Here is a 6,000-nt window from a genome sequence, read left to right on the forward strand (position 1 = left end):
GTAATAATGGTAAGTTGTTAGTTAACCTTTATTAACGAAAACCCAAAGCCTGCAAATTTACGGAACTCTGGGAAAGCCCCGGGTTACCAATCTGCATGACTTTTAAAACACCAAATCTTGCAAGACTTGGCCGTGACCTTGGCTCCCGGCTTGGCTGTTCTTCCCAGAGCCCCTCAGCTTTCCTTTTTTTGGAAAGCCCGAGCTCCAGCAGAGCAAAGCCGGAGGATCCCACCCTCCTGGCTGTGCCGGGGCAGCTCGGCATGAAGCTGGGGGGGCAGAGCCGCTCCCTCAGCCCACGCTGCCCAGGTCCCCCCCAAGCCGGGTCGGGTACCACTTGGCGATGCAGCGTGGCTCGCACGCAGCGGGAATGAATGTTAATGGTGCTGAGCTCCTCGGAGAAATGATCAAATTCTCCATCTAAAGCAGGGAGGAGAGGAAGGGGAGGGGGGAGGAAGGGAAAATAACTCCACAGATTAATTCTGCTGATGAAAATTAAAATCGGGCATCGCCAAACCAACCCCAGAAAGGGCTGCTTCGGAGCCGCAGCTCAGCCCCAGCCTGCCCGTAGGTCTGCCCCGGGTTTGCTCCCCCGAAAACCCCCAGATGTGTTAAGTCAGTGGCTCCCCGCAGGGGTAAATGTGCTGCAGCTGTTGGGGCAGGATCAGGCCTCGGGGCCGGGAGGGTCTGGGCCAACCCAGCTGCGAGCATCTGGCTTGGAGAGGGTTTATCTTCATCTCTGGTGCCTTCACTTCACCCGGCTTTACCTGCCCAGAGGGCAGGTCACAGCACCCAGAACTGTGAGATTCGTCTCGATGCCAAAGATTAAAACAATGAAATGTCGAGGGCTTTTTATTTATTTTTTATCAACTTCCTAGGTTTTGAGCCTTTAAAGATTTAGTTTTTCCCCCTGTGCTCTGCGGCGAGGAGGGCTCCGAAGATCCTCCTGGCCTGAAACGAAGGCAGAGAGTCAGCAGTGACCACGGGACGCCGAGAGCTGCTGCTTTAACATGAAAACCAGCTTTAAAAAGAAAATAAGGTAAGAGCTTGGGAGTGGGCCCTGCCACGAGCCGCTGCAGGATCTGACCCTCCCGGCCAGCAGCTCCCTCCCGCTCTCTCCTGCAGGAGCTGGAAAACCTCCCATGGAGCCCGGGAAGTCCCATGGGAAGGACATGGCTCCAGCATTCCTGGGGACACGCAGGGACTTTCCTCATCTCGGACAGCCGTGGGCACATCGGATGGCACCGAGGAGGGCGCAGGGCTCTGCACCAGGGACCCCAGGGTCGGGGGCCTCAGCAATCCCAGGGGGGCACCCAGGGGTGGGACCCACCCCCTGCACACCCCACTCCGCTGCACCCCACCGTCCCGCTCCCCTCCGCCGCGCCGCCGGCCGTCCCCTCTCCCTGGCTGTGATTTCATCCCGCTTCCCTCCCTCCCTCCATCCCTCCTCCCTCGATCTCCGCTGCCAAGTCCGCAGGTTCCCGCTGTGACCTTGAGCTGGTTCCTGGAGCCGGTTGTGGGTTTCTTAAAGGAGCCGTGGGGACTCCCAGCACCCCCCCTGCTGCTCCCCCGAACCCTGGCACAGCCATGCACTGGGACCCCCCCGGGATGGGGGGAACCGGGAGTGAGAGCTGGGGGGGACCCCAAGGGTGTAAATGGGGAGAGGGTGGAAGTGGCCAATTCTGGAGCCACGGCTCGGCTGTGCTCACCACCAGCCACTGTGTTTTCTCCTGGGCCAAACAGCCGCTGGAAGGGGGGTCCTGGCCACCAGACCCAGCACTGGCGTGGGGTGCGGGGGGGCAAAACCCCTGCTTATGTGTGGTACCCAGCGCTGGGGGTGGCATGGGGAGGGGGAGCCCCGTGCCAGCATCAGGAGGTGCGGGGGGGTGTTTGGGCCTGTGGGGTGCACCCACCTCCGAGCACAAAGGCAGGCTGGTGGCCCTTGCTGGCAGCGTGGTGGCCCTCAGAGCCTCACAGCCTCCAGCAGTGGCAGGGAGAGCTTGAAAGCGAAGGCGACGCCGGCTGGTCCCAGCTCCTCTCCAAAGCCAAGCCAAGGGGCAGACGACAGCGTGCCCGCCATGGAGCCCGCAGGGTGAAGCCGGCAGGCTGGCCATCCCTGCTGGAGCGTGTGTGTGTGTGTGTGTGCGTGCGCGTGTGCGTATGTGTGCACATGTGTGTGCAAACACCACCTGCTCACTGGGAAGCCGTCGCTTGCACCCAACAGTGGGTGATGCACATAAGCCCCAAATCCCACAAGCATCCCCATACGCCAGGGCGAAGGCGAGTGGTGCCTGGAGCCTCAGCAGGGCAGGAACTCCCCAAACTGCCCTCACCCCGGTTCCTAAAGTCACCCTCCCGGGAAAAATCCTTCTCTGCATTAAACCCCACGTGGGATGCGGCATGGGGGAACCAGCTCTTGGGCTGGGACTGGGAAGCCAAAAAGAATTTCAAAGTGCAAACAGCTCTGGTCTGGGTGTGCACATGGAGACCTCGCTCCCAGGCGCAGAGTTGTCCTGGTGCTCACGCCACGGAGGTTTTAAGACACAGCTTAGCTAAGCTGGCCAGGCTGAGGTTTCCGCCTTGCTTGGCCAGCTCAGGCCATACTAAAAGCTCCATCAGCTGGAGAGGACCCCAATCAATAAGTGCCTTCAAGGCAGGTAATAAAACTTTGAAATTATGCAGGCAGCGCTTGGCGCTCGGCAGCGAAGGCGGTGTTTAATTCATGGGGATGTTCTCAGGGAACCAGGGAGCGGGGTCTTAAATTAGGGAGAAAGGACAGGGGGTCGCACCACTGCCCTCTGCACCGGGTGTGCGGTGCTTGGACAGGCTTGGAAGATGTTGCGGTGACAAACCCTCCACTGAGCCTTCCTCGCCACAGTGCCCCAGCCCAGCACCTCGTCCACAGCCCACCAGAGGTATTGGAGAGATCCAGGGATGCCCCCAGGCTCCACCCTTGTCTGAGCATCTCTCAATCCCGCTGCCTTGCGGGTGCACGGATCACAGGACCACACAGATCAGCCTGGGAACCCCAAAACCAAGCGCTACCCTGTGAGCTGGGAACCAGCAACACCAGCAACACCTTCTGCCCTGGACATGGAGCCCATGGTGGCTCGTAACGGTGTGGGAGGGAGCAGGAAGCCCCAGCTATTATAGGTACATACAGGGGAAACTGAGGCACGGTGGGGCTACGGAAGCAGAAAGGATAAAGTACAATTACAGGAGAAACTCAGTAGGGCTCATGTCCTGGAGGAGACCAACCATTCAGGGCATGAAAATCCTCCCTCTGTATCACTGTAAAAATAAGGGCCACATTTGGACCACAGGAAGGCATCAACAGGCCACAGCCTGGTAGCCAGAGCACCCTCGGGAGCCACTGATCCCACTGAGGAGAGGTGAAACCGCTCCTCTGCCGCCTTCGTCCGAGCTGTGGGCACCGATGCTCTGCGCAAGCAGGTGACGGGGACCGAAGTGCTCCGGGCTGTTGAGCATCACGGGAGGCTCAGCCATTGCCCCCACCACCATGGGGATGGCTCGGGAAAGCCCGAGCCCACGTCCCACCCGGCGTGGGGACACAGCTCAGTGCCACGCCGGGGGGAGGAGGAGGAGGAGGGATGGAGCGGGAGGAGGCAGGAGAGAGGGAAGAAAAGGAGAAAAATGAGTTTTCCTGCTGCCCCAGCGGTGTGGCGATTGATCGGGTGCAGGCTGGTGTGGAGCGGTGCTGAGAGCCTCATTCCCCACCGCCGGCTCACAATTATCGGAAAAAAACCAGCGCTGCTGCTGCAGTGAAATTAGTTATTGATCTCTTGTCTGGGTGACAAGCGCAGCGCTCGGCTGCGGGGCTGCCCTCCCTGCCGGCTGCCCCACAGCCCCCTCCGCTCGCCTGCCGGGGCTCAGCATCCCCGGGGCTGTCCCATGGGCAGAGGTGACAAGGAGGTGGCCGGAGGTCTCGGCACTCGCCCTGGCTCCAAAGCTGCTCCCCGGAGAGGTTCTGCCCACCCACGCAAGGGAGACACCAGTGGGAGAAAAAGAGCTCTGCCCCACGCAGGATGGGACCCCCAAGTGCTGACAGCCCCCTACTTTCCCCCTTTGTAAAGCTTTGCCCCCCGCCCCCGCAGCCATCTCCCACCCCTGCCAGGGGTCCTGGCCCCCCAGGGATTGGGGTCAGGGTGTTCCGGGGGCCTTTTCCACCTCCTGATAACCTGGTCATCCTGGAGGGAGATAAGGCAGCGGGAAATCAGGCAGCCGGAGAGCTTTTGTTGTCTGGAAAAGCTCTGCACATCCCTGGCCACTGCTGGCCGGAGAGGCTGGATCCGCATCGGCTGCCCGGTCCCCGCGGGACAGGGGACATGAAGGGAGATGCGAGGCCAGGGAAAACAGTTTCTGCCCATCCTAGGGACAATTTCACCTTTTCAACAACAACAACAAAAAAGGGTATTTATTTTGTTGTTGTAATTCCCAGTGTGAGGCAGGAACAAGAGGGGACATCTCAAAGGATCCTGTTTTCCTCCAAATGTGGTCACCAGAGAAACGTTTCGCTCCAGGGCAAAGCAAGGGTTTGGTTTCCAGCCGGTTCGTTTCGAGTCTCCCCTTTGCTTTGAGTTAATTCGGGCGCTCCTTTCGCACAGCGCAAGGGTGTCACTGGCAGGGACAGCGGATTGGGGCCGGCACTGGGGGCTCCTCCGTCACATCGGGGTTGTTTGACTGGTCAAAGGGGGTTTTTCCACCAACTTTTTGCCCCAGAAAGCAACTCCCCGAAGTGATTCCCTCCCCAGGGTGTAATTAACGTGGCTTTTGGGATGTAAATGAAAAGCCAGGTGATGGGTTACCGGGGCGGGGGGCGGGGGACAACCCGTCTCTGCAAACCCCACAAACTTCTCCCTTGGGGTTTTTCTGTTGGGTTCCTGCGATGGGGACGCGGCCGGTGCCCCTCTGCCTGCGGGGTCCCATGGGTGCTGGATGCAGCAGATTAGCATCTGGGGGTGTCCCCAGCGGGGACACGAGCTGGTGGCACTGCCCATGTGAGCAGCCTGAGGCTGTGCTGGTGGAGGGGTGCCAGGAGGGGACACGGTGGGGACAGGATGGACCTGTCCCGTGAGTAGCTCCCAGAGATGGGAAAAAAGAGGCAGCAGGGTGGTAGGGGAGGGGGACAGCGGCCAGAAGCCGTGAAGGGCCACCAAGGTGGCTCGTGGGGTGTCCCCAAGCCCTGTGAGGAGGGGTGCAGCCAGCCTTTGCCATCTGCCTTCTTCCCAGCATCCCGGGCAGCGTGGGACCCCATCAGCATGGGTGTCCCGGGGGAGGCTGGGGGGTCCCGGCCCCTTCCCCAGCCCTGGACAAAAGCCTGGGAACAAAAGCCCACGGGATGCGGGAGGCATCTCCCAGCTGGTGGGGGGGGGGGGGGTATTTGTTTAGACCGGAGGGAGGTGGAGGGGGGGAGAGGAAACTGCATTTCAAAGTATTTCACCCTTTGTGAACCTTTCAAAGCCTCCCCCCAGAGCCCCCCGCATGGCTCCGCTTACAGCGGGGTCCCCACATGTCCCCTGAGAGAGGGCACTGAGTCCCCTCCAATCAGCCTGGCCCCTTCCCGGTGGGTCTCCACTGGGGAGGGAAAAGGAGAGAAGATGGGAAGCAAAAAAAAGGCCAGTCCATCCAGGAGGAGGGGGCAGATCTCGGGGGAGCGTTTCCCCAGCTCAGCCCCTCTCCGGGTGGGGAAGTCGAGGATGCCCCAGCTCCAGGGGCACAGGCTGCCAGGATCAGGGCGAGCTTGGGAATTCATGCGTTTCTCCCCATTTCTCTCCATTTTCACAATTACACTGTTTTTTTTTTTTTGGGGGGGGGGACAGGGAGGCATGTTATCCTGGGGCTGGATCAAAACCAGCTCCTGGGCCCTTCCCAATCTGCCAGCACCCGGAGCAGAGCCATGGGTGCATAGGTCCCCTCGGGGCCACCAGAGGAGGGTGGCAGAAGCCGGCTGGGCAAAGCCTCCCAGACCTGACCAGGCTCCCC

The sequence above is a fragment of the Rissa tridactyla genome, chromosome 14 (assembly GCF_028500815.1).
Source record: "Rissa tridactyla isolate bRisTri1 chromosome 14, bRisTri1.patW.cur.20221130, whole genome shotgun sequence".
Classification (NCBI taxonomy): Eukaryota; Metazoa; Chordata; class Aves; order Charadriiformes; family Laridae; genus Rissa; species Rissa tridactyla.